This window comes from Pan troglodytes, chromosome 18 (genome assembly GCF_028858775.2).
Source record: "Pan troglodytes isolate AG18354 chromosome 18, NHGRI_mPanTro3-v2.0_pri, whole genome shotgun sequence".
Taxonomy (NCBI): Eukaryota; Metazoa; Chordata; class Mammalia; order Primates; family Hominidae; genus Pan; species Pan troglodytes.
This window is the reverse complement of record NC_072416.2, coordinates 46,916,030-46,932,879: the sequence shown is the minus strand read 5'-3', so window position 1 is coordinate 46,932,879 and position 16,850 is coordinate 46,916,030. Positions and strand designations below refer to the sequence as shown.

General features: G+C 46.7%; 1 long non-coding RNA gene across 2 annotated transcripts in view; it reads right to left on the bottom strand.

Annotated features, from left to right (window-relative positions):
• Positions 1-16,850, bottom strand: part of LOC107968733 (uncharacterized) — a 94,395-nt gene that overhangs the window by 68,363 nt on the left and 9,182 nt on the right. For both annotated transcript variants that reach the window (XR_001710126.2, XR_008539796.1), the window contains exons 2-3: positions 12,626-12,688; positions 3,748-3,869 (exon numbers count right to left, since the gene is read on the bottom strand). This is a non-coding gene — a long non-coding RNA (uncharacterized LOC107968733). The remainder of the gene's footprint in view (positions 1-3,747; positions 3,870-12,625; positions 12,689-16,850) is intronic.

The following is a 16,850-nucleotide window of genomic DNA, read 5'->3' as shown; positions in this document are numbered from 1 at the left end:
GGCACCATCCCACCCTCAATGACTTCATGGTCCAGCAGAAAACAGGAGTTATGCAAATAGGCCTGATTAACAAATTGGAATATGTACTACGAAGGCAACAAAATTAAGTGGAACAAAAAGGAATAACTGAAGATATCTCATTTAAAGATAAGGTGAGACTTAGAAGAGATTTCTCTGAGCACCAGATATTTAATCTGAAACATGAGGATGAGTAGTGCTGGATTGGCCAAGGCGGAAGCCATGGGACAGAGAGACCATGCCCAAGGGAGAGAGCCACACGTACAAAGGCTCTGAGGAAGAAAACTCGGCCTGTTGGAGGCACAGAAAGCCAGGAAGCATGGCTCACAGAGGTGGCCAAGCTGAGGCTAAAAGGTGCAATGGGCAGCTTCCTCTGGTGGCTACGGAATGAGGCTCAGCTAGGCTCCTCTGAGAGGAGAGTGGCCAACACCCTTGAGCTGTGGCTACTAGGAGACACAGAGGTGCAATTGAGTGATTGTGATCTGGAAGTCAGAACCCCAAGTTCTGAGAAAAACAAACAAATAAACAAACAAACAAACCAAAACCTCCTAGGGCTGTGGCAGGGATAAAATAGGTATAGGATGAGGACAGGGTCTTGTATACAGAAAGCACTCAATAAATGTGGGCCCTGGTTCTTTCAAGGTAATGCTACGTACCTTCCTTTTCTTGGGTCACAAGGTCTGTAAACTACAGAAATGGAGCAAATGTCTTGAAAGGCCCTTTTCTATAGAATCTTGTGGGGGGGGGGTGGTGGGGCTGGAAGGTATGGGAGGGGCCTGGCCTATCTGGACTCTGGGGTCTCTTCCTGAGTGAGGTGAGGATGGTACATGCTTTGGCCTTCCCAGCCCCGGGTCATAGTCTGTCTGACCCATCTCTGACTCTGGGCACTGCAGTCTCAGGTGCCTGGCTGACTTGCTGGAGGATGTCTGGGCCTCAGCTTGATCCTGGCATTTACTCAACAGCCATCTTGGTATTTGTTAGAGGCCCTTGCAAGCTCAACAAAACTAACCTGGGGCCTTGAACTCTGGTGTCCAAAAAAGCATCCTTAATTTTAGAACAAATAGCACGAACTTGACTGCTTCCTGACTGAGCCCTTTACTCTCCACATTGAGTGTCACCATATTCTTGAGCTATTTGAGGTCTTAACCCCAAACAAGTAAATATGGGGGCTGAGATGGACTTGGGTTTGAATCCATCTGTGGTCTTGAGCAAGTTCCCTCTCTGAACCTGTTTCCTCATCTGGAAAATGGAGTTACAATACCGTTAGTAGTGTTTCTTCGAGGGTTAAATTAAGACACGTAGACTGCTTAGGACAGGGTCCAACTCGGAGCACATCCTCCATAGAGGTTAGTTGCTATCAGTAATGAATTGTTATTTTTAAAATTAGTATTATTATTATCAACAGAGTGAATTTCTAATGAAAACAGTGAAGCTTAGAGCACAGTAGGGGTTGAGGTCAGTACCCAGCTCATCACAGGTCTGCAAAGGTCAGACCTCAAAGACGGAAAAGCAGAAAGACCCCTTGAGTCTCAGCTTGGCTGGGCTTGAGGAGGCAGCAAGGTAAACGCTTGTTGGGAGTGACTGAGAAGTTTCACAGATGCTTCCACAGCTCTGGGGGAGTTAAGTCCCCACCTGTGCTCCTGCTGGCCTGGGGCATGGCTCTGGGGCCCACATTCTGGAGGCCCAGGTTCCAGTAGCCTCCCTCTCTCCACATCTCCAGTCCTCTCCAAGCCAGAAGGACCTTACAGACTCAACCTGGAGGTTTTCACCAAGCAGAAGGAAGAATTTTAAGGCTGTCCAAGAAGTAGAATGCCAAGGAAGTCATACATTTCCATAGGATGAGTTCTGTTGAGTAGGATTAATGCACCAGACTTTGTTTGTAATACTTTCTATGAATTAATTAATTGAATACTCTACACAGCCCTATGAGGTAGGAGTTCTGTTATTACCCCTGTTTTACAGAGGAGCAAGGCTTGGAGACACTTGCCTCAGGTCACTCAGTGGGTCTGCGTGAATCCCAACCCGTGCCCTGAACAATCACACCAGAGAAACGCTGTACCATCAGGCTGCTGCCCCAGCACTGGCAGCATCCAGGCTCTGTGCCGCCACTCTCAGACTCAGGACTTACTTGAAAGTGGTTTGGCCTCAGAACCCACACTTGGTGCCATGCTGCCTCTCAAAGCAGCCCACGTAACTAAAAACACAGTCCACATAACCTAAAAAACCTCCTCGAGGTCCTTCTAATTCACAGAGTCAGGGAGTCTCAGCCAGGACCTAGTTCCCCTACAATGTGCTATTTAAGAGCATGGGCTTTGAAGACACACAGCACTGAGTTCCAATCCTGCCTCCTCTGCCTCCCAAGACAAATTACTCAGCTTGTCTGGCAGAGCTTGAGAACTGTCACAGTGCCTGCCTCATATTCCTGGACCCAGTGTCTGACACACGGTAGGTTAAGTCCACTCAGCTCTGTCCAGTGCCAATGAAGACAGGTCAGCAACAACACGTCTCCATCCAGCACTGGCCACAGACCCCTTTACAGACTGATGTCCAGGCCCAGCACAGTGGCTCACGCCTGTAGTCCCAGCACTTCCAGAGGCCAAGGTGGGAGGATCACTTGAGTCCAGGAGTTCAAGACCAGCCTGGGCAACATAGTGAGACCCCTGTCTCTACAAAAATAAAAATAAAGTGATATCCAACAAGTCCTGGGCAACAAGCCACATGATTCCAGCTCATTAGCCATCCATGACCTCTTGACTTTCTTATGGTCATTCAGCTCACACTTAGGTCCTGAAGACATTCTCTGTTTTGGTTTCGATTGATTTTGCATTTATTGTAGCCACATCCAGCTCCCTCCGTGTGGATCTTGGGACAACCAAAAGAAGCAGAAAGGATTCACCTGCGAGCCACACCCCAGGGCAAGCGGCTGGACGTCAGTCAAGACACATGGCCTTCTCCTTCCCTTCTCTCATCAGCAGGTGATTAAACGGATCAGTAACTGAAAGAAGGTCAGTCCCTGGCTCCAGGAAAACCAAAGCCTGAGCAAACCCCCGGATTAGCCACACAGCACAGAGCTGCTCACAATGCTCAGGCTGTGTGGGCCTTTTGCTCTGGGCCCCAAAATGTCTGGTGGTGGAGGCAGGCCCTGTCCCTTTACAGTGAATTTACAGCTAGCATTAGCTTAGCCATAAAGACTCTTGCAGAGTGTCCAGATTGTGAAGTCTTGTCACTCAAAGGAATAGGGAAAGTCTTTTCCCATGGGGATGAAAATGAGAAATTCAATTCTTAGGATGGTTCACGTGGAACAGTATGGGAGGCAGAAGGGAACAGCGATCACGTCCTCTCAGAGCCCCTCAGGGTCTTCTCCCAGACACAAGCGAGGGAGAATGCCTCTGCTGAGGCCAGTTTTAAACAGCTTTGTCAAGGCACAACAGATACACAAAGAACTTCATACATTTATGTGTAAACCTTGGTGAGTTGCAACACATATATCCAGTACCTCCCAAAGTTTTCTTGTATCTTTTTGTCTTATTTTGGGGTGTGTGTGTGTGTGTGTGTGTGTGTAGAATATTTAACACAGGCCAGGCGCAGTGGCTCATGCCTGTAGCACTTTGGGAGGCCCAGGTGGGAGGATCTCTTGAGGTCAGGAGTTTGAGACCAGCCTGGCCAACATGATGAAACCCTGTCTCTGCTAGAAATACGAAAATACTAGCCGGGCATGGTGGCGCATACCTACAGTCCCAGATACTCAGGAGGCTGAGACAGAAGAATCACTTGAACCCTGGAGGCGGAGGTTGTAGTGAGCAGAGATCGAGCCAGTGCACTCCAGCCTGGGCAACAGAGCAAGAGTTCATCTCAAAAAAAAAAAAAAAAAAAATTAACATGAGGTCTACCCTCTTAACAAATTTTAAGGTGCACAACACAGCACTGCTAACTAACCATAGGCACTGTGTCATGCAGCAGCTCTCTAGAGCATATTTATTTAGCATAACTGAACCTCTAGACCCATTGAACAACTCCTCATTCCCCATCCCCAGTCCCTGTCAGCCACTATTTTATTCTCTGCTTCTGAGTTTGACTCTTACAGATACCTCATATAGGTGGAATCATGCAGTATTCATCCTTCTAAACTGGCTTATTTTCACTGCCACTTTTGAAAAGTCTGACAAGATACCAGCAGCTATGCCAGTGAAATAATTTAATAGCCTTGTTTGGATGTTTTAAAGTCTTTGCAGAGGACCACTGAGTTTATCTTTTCAGAGTCCTCTCCGGGCTGTTGCCTCTCCAGGCAAACACCTTTCTTTGTGCTTCCTGGTCCCTTTGTCCAGAGATTATGGGATGGTTTGCACTGTGTGGTAGCTGATGCCATGTCCCTTTTCCTTCTCTGGAGTAGACTTGAAGGCAGGGACTGTGTTTCCACTCAGGACAGAGGCAGGCTCACAGTAGGTGCTCCATAAATGTTTCTGAGGGATAAATTGTAACTCTCATTTATATATTGCTTTTATTTTGATGCTCAGAATGAGAATTGGCCCGGCTTTTCTAAAGGAAAACTTGGCAATTTGGCAATTCATGTCAAAGGCCTTGGAAATGTGCATGTGTTCGACTGTGACTCTCCTCCTAGAAATGTATCCTGAAGCAGCAATCTATACTGTCACCAGGATTTGTGTTTAAGGACAGTCAAGGCAGCATTGTTTACAATAGAAAAGAACTGGGCTTATCATGATTGCCCAACAATAGGGGTTTGGGGAGAGCAATTGTGGTTCATCCCAATAACCAAATAGTATGCATGCAGCCATGACACACTGTGTGACAGAGGAAGAGTTAGGGATGTGGAGAAATGCTCATGAAGAAATGTAGAATATTCCAAGAGTAAATAACAGTACATAATAGATATAGTTATTTTAAAAAGCAAATTATATACATGCATATAAAGAAAAAGAGTCAGTTAAGATATACCCAAATTTTGGCAATGCTTGTCTCTGGGCTGTGGTACTGTGGGTAATTTTTGTTTGTTTGTTTGTTTTTTCTTCCTGCTTGTTGTATGTTCTAAATTTTCTACAATAAAATATTTTGTGATGAGTGGGCAATAACCTTTATTCTACTTTGTTACCCAAGAAGTTTTCCATTGAGAAATTTTTGATGATCATTCTTCATAAAAATATGTAATTGATTCCTTTAACATAATACCAGAAATTTTGTGTCACAACAGTACCCCGGTCCTCCTGCTCAGATAAGCCTTGTTGACTATAATAAACTTTTATAATCCGAAATCAAAAGCATTACTTTTTAAAACATCTGTTAAAATTGGAGTTGACTGAAACTACTTGTAAATTTGTGCTAAATAGTCCCAAGTGGAATCCTCAGATATCAGAGCCCCAGAGACCATTTTTAGGAAAAAATGTACCCAGTTCCAAGTACTTCACTGTAGAAACAGGGAGTTGACTTGTCAAAGGGAAGATTATACTTTGGACCTGTGTTTGCTCAAGGTTTTATGCCTGGGCTCTGAGTAACTTGAAGCATTTCTCAGATCCAGAAACACAGAGTCTCAATTCCACTCTAGCTGAATGTCGACTTCTTTCTGTTGCAGGGTTGGGGTAGGCCAACCAGGTTCCACATTGACTCTCTTTTCCCAAGGCCTCCTGAAAATGATTACCCCTCCCTCCCTCTTCAAGCAGACGTCTCCACTTGAGTCTCTAAACCACCCTTGGGAAGATCAGGACAACTGAAGAATAGAATTGAGGGGAGGGAGGCAGTGGGGTTGCTCAGGGATCACTATGTATGTTGTTTCATGCCGGTGAGTGGAGATGCTCTCACTACGAAATGCTGCATTCTCCTTTCTGGGTATGCCACAGATTATTTGTCCACAGTTGTACACAGGGCTACTGTGAGTGTCCAGTGCAGAAGACCCATGTGCATTCATAGCTTACCGCCATGGTGAATCTTTTCCTTACATTTAACGTCACCAAGTGTTCAGTCCCCTACACAGGGCCAGCCATCCCCTTGTCTCAAAATCCTGCCTCCATGTGCTGAGCTGAGCTGGGTAGCAGCTGGTCTAGGTTGTGGTGGAGGTGGCTGGTTACCTACCTGATATCTATCCTCCCTTCTTTCTTAGTAACAGGCTTCTGTTTTATTCTGGAGTTAATGTGCCCAGTGAAAAGGCCTCAGTCCCTGGCCTTCCTTGAAGCTTATAGTGGCCCATGGGCTATAAGCAGATAGACATGTTGGGTGGATGCAGAGGCATACACCCTGAGAAAATGACAGCTGACATGTGCCCTATGATCACTACCTCCTCTTCTGCTTTTTGGGTGGAACATAGCTGTGATAGCAGGAGCTCCAGATGCCCTTCAGGACCAGGAGGCAACTTGGTGATGGAAGCCATGCATCAAAGGGTGGTGGACAGGAAGAGTGAAGGAGCCCAGCTCCCTGATGGCTGTGCAGCCACTACGCTGGCCCTAGGCAACACGCCCAGACTTTTTCACACGAGAGAGAAAGCGGCTCCTACATTGTTTAAGAACTGTCATTTCTGGTCTCTGTTACACAAGTCTCAGTCTCTCTGAGAAGGGTCTCGGAAAACTCCACTTCACAACCTAAGTGTTCATGAATGGGTGAATGGATAAAGAAAATGTGGCATACAGCAGGTCTTCAAATAACATCATTTAGTTCAACGTCATTTTGCTGTAAGATTGATGAGAGAAAAAACGGATTCTTGACCAGTGCCCCTGTCTGTGGAGTCTGCACCTTCTCCCCATATCTGTGTTTTCTTGGGGCACTCTGGTGTCCTCCACATCCCCAAGCTGTGCATGTGAGGTTCACTGGCCTCTGCACACGGCCCCGGTGAGAGTGTGAGTGTGAGTGTATGAGAGCAAGTATGTGTGAGCGAGTGTGGGTGTGAGAGCAAGTGTGGGTGTGTGTGAGCGAGTGTGGGTGTGTGAATGTGGGTGTGTGTGAGTGTGGGTGTGTGAGCGAGTGTGGGTGTGTGTGAATGTGGCTGAGTATGAGTGAGTGTGGGTGTGTGTGAATGTGGCTGAGTATGAGTGAGTGTGGGTGTGTATGTGGCTGAGTATGAGTGAGTGTGGGTGTGTGTGAATGTGGCTGAGTATGAGTGAGTATGGGTGTGTGTGAGTGAGCATGGGTCTGTGTGAGTGTGGGAGTGTGAGTGTAGGTGGGTGTGTAAGTGTGTGTGTTAGTGTGGGTGAGTGTGAGAGAGTATGGATATGTGAGTGTGGGGGTGTGTGAGTGTAGATGTGTATGAGCAAGTGTGGGTTGGTGTGCTAGTGTGCATGTGTGTGTATGAGAGCAAGTATGGCTGGGTGTGTGAGCATGTGGGTGGGTTTGAGTGAATGTGGGTGGGCGTGAGTGTGGGTGTGTGCAAGTGTGGGTGTGTGTGACTGGGTATGAGTGTGGGTGAGTGTGAGTATGGGTGTGTGAGCATGTGTGTGAGCAAGTGAGTATGGGTGTGTGTGAGCGAATGTGGGAGCATGAATGTGGGTGTGTATGAGTGAGTGTGGGTGTGTGAGAGTATGGGTGTGTGTGTGTGGGTGTGTGTTAGTGTGTGTGAGTGGGTATGGGTGTGAGTGTGGGAGCATGAATGTGGGCATGTGTATGAGCAAGAGGGTATGTGTTATGTGGGTGAGTGTGAGAGTATGGGTGTGTGAGTGTAGGTGTGTGTTAGTATGTGTGGAATGAGTATGGGTGTGAGTGTGCGAGCATGAGTGTGGGTGTGTAAGTGTGGGTGTGTGTTAGTGTGGGTGAATGTGAGAGAGTATGGGTGTGTGACTGGGGGTGTGTGTGTGAGAGTGAATGTGTGTGAGTGTGGGTATGTGAACAAGTGTGGCTGGGTGTGTGAGTGTGGGTGGGAGCAAGTGTGGGTGTGATTGAGTGTGGGTGAGTGTGAGTATGGGTGTGTGTGAGTGTGGGTGTGCATGAGCGTGTATGGGTGTGTGTGGGAGCATGTGATTGTGTGTGAACATGGGTGTGAGAGCAAGTGTGGCTGGGTGTGGGAGTGAATGTGTGAGTGTGGGCATGTGAGCAAGTGTGGCTGGGTGTATGAGTAGGTGCGAGTGTGGGTGTGGGTAGGTGGGAGTGTATTGACCAAGTGTGGTTGTGGCAGCGAGTGTATGTGTGTTTGTGGGTGTGTGTGTGAGGGTGTGTGAGCAAGTTTGGATGAGTGTTAGCAAGTGTGTGTGTGAGTGAGTATGGGTGTGTGTGAGCTAATGCAGGTGTGTATGGGTGTGTGAGTGAATGTGTGTGAGTGTGTGGGTGTGTGAGTGTGAGTGAGCATGGGTGAGTGTGTGTGTGAGCGAGTAGGGTGTGTGTGTGGGTGTGTGATTGTGGGTGGGTGTGAGCAAGTGTAGGTGTGTGAGCAAATATGGGTGAGAGTGTGGGTGTGTGAGAGTGGGTGTGGTATGTGTGGACGACTGAGGGTGTGTGTGAGTGTGGGTGTGTGGGTGAATGTGTGTGGGGGGCTGAGCAAGTGCAGGTGTGTATGAGTATATGAGTGTGGGAGTGTGTAAGCAAGTGTGGGGGTGTGTGAGCGAGTGTGGGTGTGAGAGCAAGTAGGGATGAGTGTGGGGGTGTAAGTGTGGGTGTCTGATGGCATGTGTGAGTGGGTACGGATGTGTGTCATTGAGTGTGGGTGGATGTGACAGTGTGTGTGAGTGAGCATGTGTTAGTGTGGGTGTGTGTGTGAGCAAGTGTGGGTGTGTGAATATGGGTGAGTGTGGGTGGTGTGTGAGCAAGTGTGGGTGTGAGTATGGGTGAGTGTGGGTGTGTGAGTATAGGTGAGTGTGAGCAAGTGTGTGAGTGTGGGTGGGTGGGTGTGAGTGTGGGTGTGTGTCAATGAGTGTGGGTGTAAGTGTGGGTGTGAGTGTGTGTGAGTGCGTGTAGGTGTATGAATGAGTATGGGTGTGAGTATGGGTGTGTGTGAGTGAGTATGCATGTGTGTATGGGCATGTGTGTGAGTATGCATGTGTGTAAGTATGGGTGTGTGTGAGCAAGTATGGTGTGTGTGAGTGTGTGAGCGAGTGTGGGTGTGTGAGTGTGAGCAAGTGTGGGTGTATGAATGAGTATGGGTGTGAGTATGGGTGTGTGTGTGAGCAAATATGGATGTGTGTGAGTGTGTGAGCGAGTGTGGGTGTGTGTGAGTATGCGTGTGTGTGAGTGAGTATGGGAATGTGAGTGAGCAAGTGTGTGTGTGTGAACGTGCCCTGCGATGGGATGGCCCCCTAGCCAGGGCAAGTTCCTGCCTTGCACCCTGAGCTGCCAGGAAAGGCTTGGGTCACCCGTGACCCTGAACTGGAATAAGCAGGTTAGAAAATGAATTAATGAGTACAAATTATTGTACAAAATATGTAAAGTCTCTGATAATCCCAGAAATGCATGACAGTAAACAATGCTGTTCGAAAGCGCTCAGTGAACACGCTATGTTGGTGATTGTTTTTGAACTGTGTGGTGGCAGGAGATGCTCCTGACAATTTTCACTTTACCAACATTTATTCCTGATTTAACCCACCACCATGACAACTGCTGTCACTCACTGTTTCAACAAAAGTTAGGTAAATAATTTCCCTACTTGTTTTTATTAATCTTTCTTGAATGTATATATAGCTCACATTTATTTCAGTGTTCAATATTAGAAGTGTTTTAAGTCTTTAGAAATTTGGTGATGTTTTTGTGATCAGAAATATGCCACAGGAACTTAATTTTTGTTTATATCAATTTGTCTATGATAAAATTGGTCTTGTTATATGTTGTTTTGCTTAAAGTCAGTTTCCGAGAACCTATTGATGGCATTAAGTGAGGATTCATTGTATATACACAATGGAATACTAAAAGAAGGAAATTCTGTCATTTGTGGCAACATGGATGAATCCAGAGGGATTAAGTGAAATAATCCAGGCGCAGAAGGACAAATGCTGCATGACCTCACTTTCATGTGGAATCTGAAAAGTCCAAAAAAGTCAGAATCATAAAAGCAGAGTGAGTGGTGGATAGCAGAGGCTGGGGTTGGGGAAGGGAAGGGAAAGGGAAGATACTGCAGAGGGTACAGAGCTCCAGTTAGACAGAAGGAATACCTTTTAGTGATCCATTAGACCACATGGGGACCATAGTTAATAATAGTGTTGTATATTTCAATATTAATAAGACAGTAGATTTTAAATATAACTGTAACTGTCAATGCATTAATAAGCTTGATGTAAACATTCTACAATGTATACATGTATCAGAACATCACACTGTACCCTATATACACAATTATTATTTGTCAATGAAAACATTTTAGAAAAAGAAAAAGAGCTCCACTTCGAATGCTAACTCAGCTGTTAATGAAATGAGGCTGCACCTTCAACCCTGCGATTGTTCCTTGTGTGCATAGCTCCCTTTCTTAGGAACCCCAAAGGGAAGAAGAATAGGCTGTGGGATAAGGGCACCTCTAGGTCTCTTTCAGTATCTACATATCATAGTGATGGCATGAGAGAGCCTTAACAGGGGAAAGTGGGTGAGAAGAAGGACAGCCTCAAAGGGGGCTCAAAAATACAGACACATCTTCAGGTTCTTTTGTGGTCATGGTGGTTGCTGCTGTAAAAAATTTTTCAAGTGCTAATTTGGTATAAGTCTTGCTGGCACATGCAGTAAAAATAGGCTTGTCCAGCTCATAGCTACCAACCAATTAATCCAGACAGACAGGAGGCTGAGTATTTAAGAGCATCCATGTAGAGGGGACTTGTCAGACCCTATGAAAGCAGCACCACAGCAACCGGGACGAGCCAAGGCATCCCCCTCTCTCGTCCTGAAAGCCCAGTACAGCTGACAGAGGTGCAATTAGCAGCCCATGGCCTTTGTAAAGCTCTGCAATGCCAAACGAGGCTGAGAGACTGGTTTTGGAGAGAAAGGCTCCATGGTGGTGATGAGTGAGTGGCGGGATCGTCACATGGCCTTACTGAGATAGGATGGCCTGGTATGCAGTGCCCCATGGGATTTCAAACCTCCTTTCCCCAAGAGTCCTACCGTCCCTCCCAGCTGACTCTGCGGGGATGGGCAGACAGAATCCTGGAAGCCAGGGTGTGGGAAATGGCCTTCCCATTTGTCTTTGTTTTCAAGGCCGGCTGTAACAGAGGACCATGGTCTGGGTGTCTTACACAACACAATTCTGGAGACTGGAAGTCCCAAATCAAGGAGCTGGCAGGTTGCTTCCTTCTGAAGCTGAGGTAGGACCTGTTGCATAACTCTCCCCTTGGCTTGTGGATGGCTGCCTTCTCCCTGTGTCTCTTCACATTGTCTTCCCTCTATGCATGCCTGTCTCCAAATTTCCCCCTGATACGGTTTGGCTGTGTCCCCACCCAAATCTCAAATTGGATTGTAGCTCCCATAATCTCCACATGTTGTGGGAGGGAACCCGTGGGAGGTAATTGAACCATGGAGGCAGGTTTTCCTGTGCTGTTCTTGTGATAACGAGTAAGTCTCATAAGATTTGATGGTTTTATAAAGGGCAGTTCCCCTGCACACACTATCTTGCCTGCCACCATGTAAGTCATGTCTTTGCTCCTCCTTCACCTTCTGCCATGATTGTGAGGCCTCCCCAGTCATATGGAACTGTAAGTCCATTAAACCTCTTTCTTTATTAATTATCCAGTCTTGGGTATTTCTTCCAACCAGTATGAAAATGGATTAATATGCCCCCTTTTATTAGGATTACAGACCATCCTAATGATCTCATAGTAACTTGATTACCTCTGAAAGACCCTATCTTCAAATAAGGTCACACTCTGAGATACTATTTGCTAGGACTTCAGCATATGGATTTGGGAGACACAGTCCAGCCCATGACATCATTCATCAAGTGTGAGGGACCCAACAGGAGCCAGAAAGGTCACATCCATGAGTGACCCCCACCTGGGTGAGAACTGTGGAAAAGCAGCATGTACTACATCTAACGAGGTCAGTCTCAGCTCCAGCTAGATGTAGCTGTGGGACACCTTCCACTTGCCCCTCTAACCCCACACCTCTGTTCCACGCCCAGGAGGCCAGTTTTTGTGGACTGCATCTAAGGGCACTCTAACCCCCTGGCTTTCAGATAGTTCAGCCTGTGCTGTACAAAATGCAGCCACATATGGCTATGTAAATTTAATTTTAAATTACTTAAAATTAAATAACATTTAAATTTTCATTCCTCTCACACTAACCACATTCCAAGTGCTCAATAGCCACAAGTGGCGAGGCACTGCTGTTTTGGATGGTACAGATGTGCACTTCCATCATCACAGAAAGTTCTATTGGACAGCACTGGTTCAGCTAGGCAAGGCCCCAGCAGGAGATACAGAGGGTGGGAAGACAGTGAGTCAAGATGTTTATTCCCCCAGCTTCTTTTCTGCCAGGTTGCTGAGGTTGACTATGACTCTGTCAAGGACCCATCTCTTATCAGGGAGCCCTCTCCAATAACCACTCTCTCTGGCCTCCTGTAACTGTTCCCTCCTCTGCCCCTTCAGCCCCAGGGTTGGTAAGCATTCCTTCTGTTTCTTTTTAGGGTGCTGCACCATTTCTTGGTTTTAACCCTAGACTCATACTTTTGTAAATATCCAAATCTCCCCATACACCTAGATTGATGACTTACCTGTTCATATAACAAGACCGTGCCATGTTGGAGTGCCAGGATGCCAGGACATTGTCACCAGATCTAATTTTGAAACAAAAGATGGAAATCTAAATTTTTATATGAAATCTGTATCCAAAATCATGGCAATGTCTCAAAAACAACAACTTTCAAACATTGAAAGCAAAGCAAAACAAAACTCATTTACAGTGCATGTGTCCTATAATTAGCTACTTGTGTTCTATCCCAATGCCAGGCAGCCTAGTAGTCATCCATTCTGAACACCTTGCTCAGATCAAACCCTTCTCCCCAGTGACAATGAGGGTCCTCATGATGTCTTCTGGGTAGCTACCACTTTCCTGTTTCTCCTTTCTCCAGGGATGGAAAGGCTGGAGATCACATTCTGATCTTCAAATGTAACTTGTTTCTTGTGCCTCAACTTGATGCAGCAGTCAGTCAGTGTTGTGTAACAAATTGCCCCAAACATAGTGGCTTTAAGCAAAATCATTTATTATCTCACAGTTGGCCCTTCACAGCATACCTGCCAGGATCCTAGCTGTCCTTCTGCTCTATCTGGACACCTCCCCTCCATTCTTGACTCTTGTGTTAATTGGTTCTCAAAGTGCTATAAAGAAATACCTGAGACCTCGTAATTTATAAATAAAAGAGGTCTAATTGGCTCACAGTTCTGCAGACTGTATAGGATGATGCTAGCATCTGCTCAGCTTCTGGGGAGACCTCAGGAATCTTTTTTTTTTTTTTTTTTTTGAGACAGAGTCTCACTTTGTCACCCAGGCTGGAGTGCAGTGGTGCGATCTCGGCTCACGGCAAGCTCCGCCTCCTGGGTTCACCCCATTCTCCTGCCTCAGCCTCCTGAGTAGCTGCGACTACAGGCTCCTGCCACTATGCCCGGCTAATTTTTTGTATTTTTTTTAGTAGAGAGGGGGTTTCACCATGTTAGCCAGGATGGTCTCGATCTCCTGACCTCATGATCCACCCGCCTCGGCCTCCCAAAGTGCTGGGATTACAGGCATGAGCCACCACGCCTGGCCAGGAATCTTATATAATCTATGATTATAGCCGAAGGCAAAAGAGCAGTAGGTAGGTCACATGGTGAAAGCAGGAGCCAGAGGGGAGGAGCCACACACTTAAACAACCAGATCTCACCTGAACTCACTGTCGCCACAACAGCACCAAGAGGGATGTTGCTAAATTTTCATAAGAAATGGAAATGCACCCCATAATCCAATCGCCTCTCACCAGGCCTCACCTCCAACACTGGGGATTACATTTCAATAGGAGATTTGGGAGGGGACACACATCCAAACTATATCAGCTCTGATTATCCAAACCCTGGCCACCTTTCAGGGCCAGCTCAGGCCACTCCTCCTCTGTAAAGCCTCCTCTAGTTGCTCCAGCACACAGAATTCTGGACTTGCAAGTAACTTCAGATCAATATTTTCTTTTTTTTTTTTCTTTTTTTTTTTTGAGACAGAGTCTCGTTCTGTCACCCAGGCTGGAGTTGGAGTGCAGTGGCCCGATCTCGGCTCACTGCAAGCTCTGCCTCCCAGGTTCACGCCATTCTCCTGCCTCAGCCTCCCGAGTAGCTGGGACCACAGGCACCTGCCACCACGCCCGGCTAATTTTTTGTATTTTTAGTAGAGACGGGGTTTCACCGTGCTAGCCAGGATGGTCTTGATTTCCTGACCTCGTGATCCTCCTGCCTCGGCCTCCCAAAGTGCTGGGATTACAGGCATGAGCCACTGCGCCCGGCCAAGATCAATATTTTCATCTTAACCCAATCTATGACATAAAATAATTATTGATAATCTAGATAAGTATGAAAATATGGATAACAGTTACAAGCAATATTATTTTTAAAAACGCTAAGAAACACAATTATTATTGACAATCTAAATAAGTATGTTAATATGGATGACAGTTATATTTGTAAAAGGCTAACATTTGTGGAGTGCATACTATTTGCCAGAACTTGTGCTTCTTTCTCACAGCAACCCAAAAGAAAGATTTTGGCTGGGTGTGGTGGCTCACACTTATAATCCCAGCACTTTGGGAGACCTAAGCGGGCAGATCACCTGAGGTCAGGAGCTCGAGAACAGCCTGGCCAACATGGCGAAACCCCATCTCTACTAAGAATTCAAACTTAGCTGGGCATGGTGGTGCATGCCTGCAATCCCAGCTACTTGGGAGGTTGAGGCAGGAGAATCACTTGAACCTGGGAGGCAGAGGTTACAGTGAGCTGAGATTGTGCCGCTGCACTCCAGCCTGAGCATCAAGAGTGAAACTCCATCTCAAAAAAAAGAAAGAAGAAAGAAAGAAATATTGATTTTATGATCGTGCTTGTTTTATAAATGAGAATCTAAAGCAGAAAGGGGAAATTCTGATTTCCAGAACTCATAAGTAAATGGTGGAGATGGAAGGTCTGACTCAGGACTTCCTGGGTCTGGAGCCACACACTTCACCATCCCACTGTCACCTGGTAATTGTTCCCTGTGCATGCTGCCCTTCCTAGTAGGCTGTGAGCTCTTTGAAGACACACATCAGGCCTGTGTCACCAAGCAAGCAGCAGGTGCTGAATAAATGCTGATTGGATTACTGGCTGGTTGGCTGCTTCAGAGAAGGGCTTTCTGAACATACTGAAATCAGGCCATGACTTGCAGAGCCAGTCCTTAGAAACTGTGTGATTCCAGCTGAGGGCTCCCTCTCCCATATCCAGATCACTGCTATTTACCTGCAGACATTAAAGGTCAGAGTAGTAATGTTCAGCTATGAACTTATCCTGTCTGCCAGGATCACAGGTATTAAAGGGGCAGGGTGTGTGTGTGAGTGTGTGGGGCAGGCACAGCTCCAGGTGAGGTAGCTGCTACCACACTGGGTTTACTCAAGAGTGTCTGTTTTCTCCCAGTAGGTTTGGTAGAACTGGACTGGATTTGGGGATCTTCTGTCAAGGTCTCTGCAGGAACTCCAAAATTCAAGCCTGCTCTGTCATCAGGTCTCTGAACTCCTGTACTCCTTAGCCATCCAATCTATTAGTGAATTTTGATCTTGCCTTATGCCACTCATTAATGATTTTAGGCAAGTAGGCAGGTCTTTTTTTTTTTTTTGAGACAGGGTCTGGCTGTGTCACCCAGGTTGGAGTGCAAAGGTTCGATTTCAGCTCACTGCAACCGCCACTTCGCAGGTTCAAGCGATTCTCCTGCCTCAGCCTCCCGAGTAGCTGGGATTAAAGGCATGCACCACTATGCCTGGTTAATTTTTGTATTTTTAGTAGAGATGGGGTTTCACCATGTTTGCTGGGCTGGTCTCAATCTCCTGAACTCAGGTGATCCGCCTGCCTTGGCCTCCCAAAGTGCTGGGATTACAAGTGTGAGCCATTGCGCTGGGCCAATTTCAGGCAAGTCTTAACTCCATAACTAGACCAAGCTCCCACTAGGAAGTGGGCAGAGGCCTGAACATCCACTCATTTTCCCACAGCCTCTGGCATGGTGCTGCACACATGGGAGATGCTCAGTGAACAGCTGGCTGCTGAGGAGGGAGTCTGATTCCTGCATTCTCAGAAAAGCTCCCAAGATAGTCCTGGCCATGGCCACCATGGCCCTGCCTCTGGGCCATAGCATGGGTGGGAAGGGGAGAAGAGAGACCAGGAGAAAGGCTGCTCCCGGGAACAGTCTCCATTAGTGGTGCATTTTTAATGATTTCTACGGTGTTGGATTGGCATAGCCAGTTGTTAAGAATCTGACAAAAAGACATTAGAAGAAGCAGGGAAAACACGACAGTCAGTCTGGTCCATTGGACACATGAGTGTCCTGCCTCATCTCTCCCTCCAGAGTTCCCATGAGAGCACCAGAGACTCCAACTTCTCACACTGGCCTACAAGGGATAGCATCGCTAGCAGCTCTTCTCTGGTCTTTTCCTCCCTCACTGCACTTCAGCTTCAGAGGCTTCCTCCTGCTCCTCTGTCACACAGCGGCTGCTCCCACCCCATGGCCACCTGTTCTATGAGTGCTGACAAATGCACACACTGTGTGTAGATCTGTACTCCACCTCCATCAAAATATGAAACATTTCCATTGCCTCAAAAGGTTTGTTTCATGATCATTGCAATCAATGCCCCCCCATAACTGCCCTAAATGCAGTTGTACCCAATAACAGAATTTCAAATCCATGAAGCAAAAACTGACAGAAACAAAAGGTGAAAAAGACAAATCCACAATTATAGTTGGAA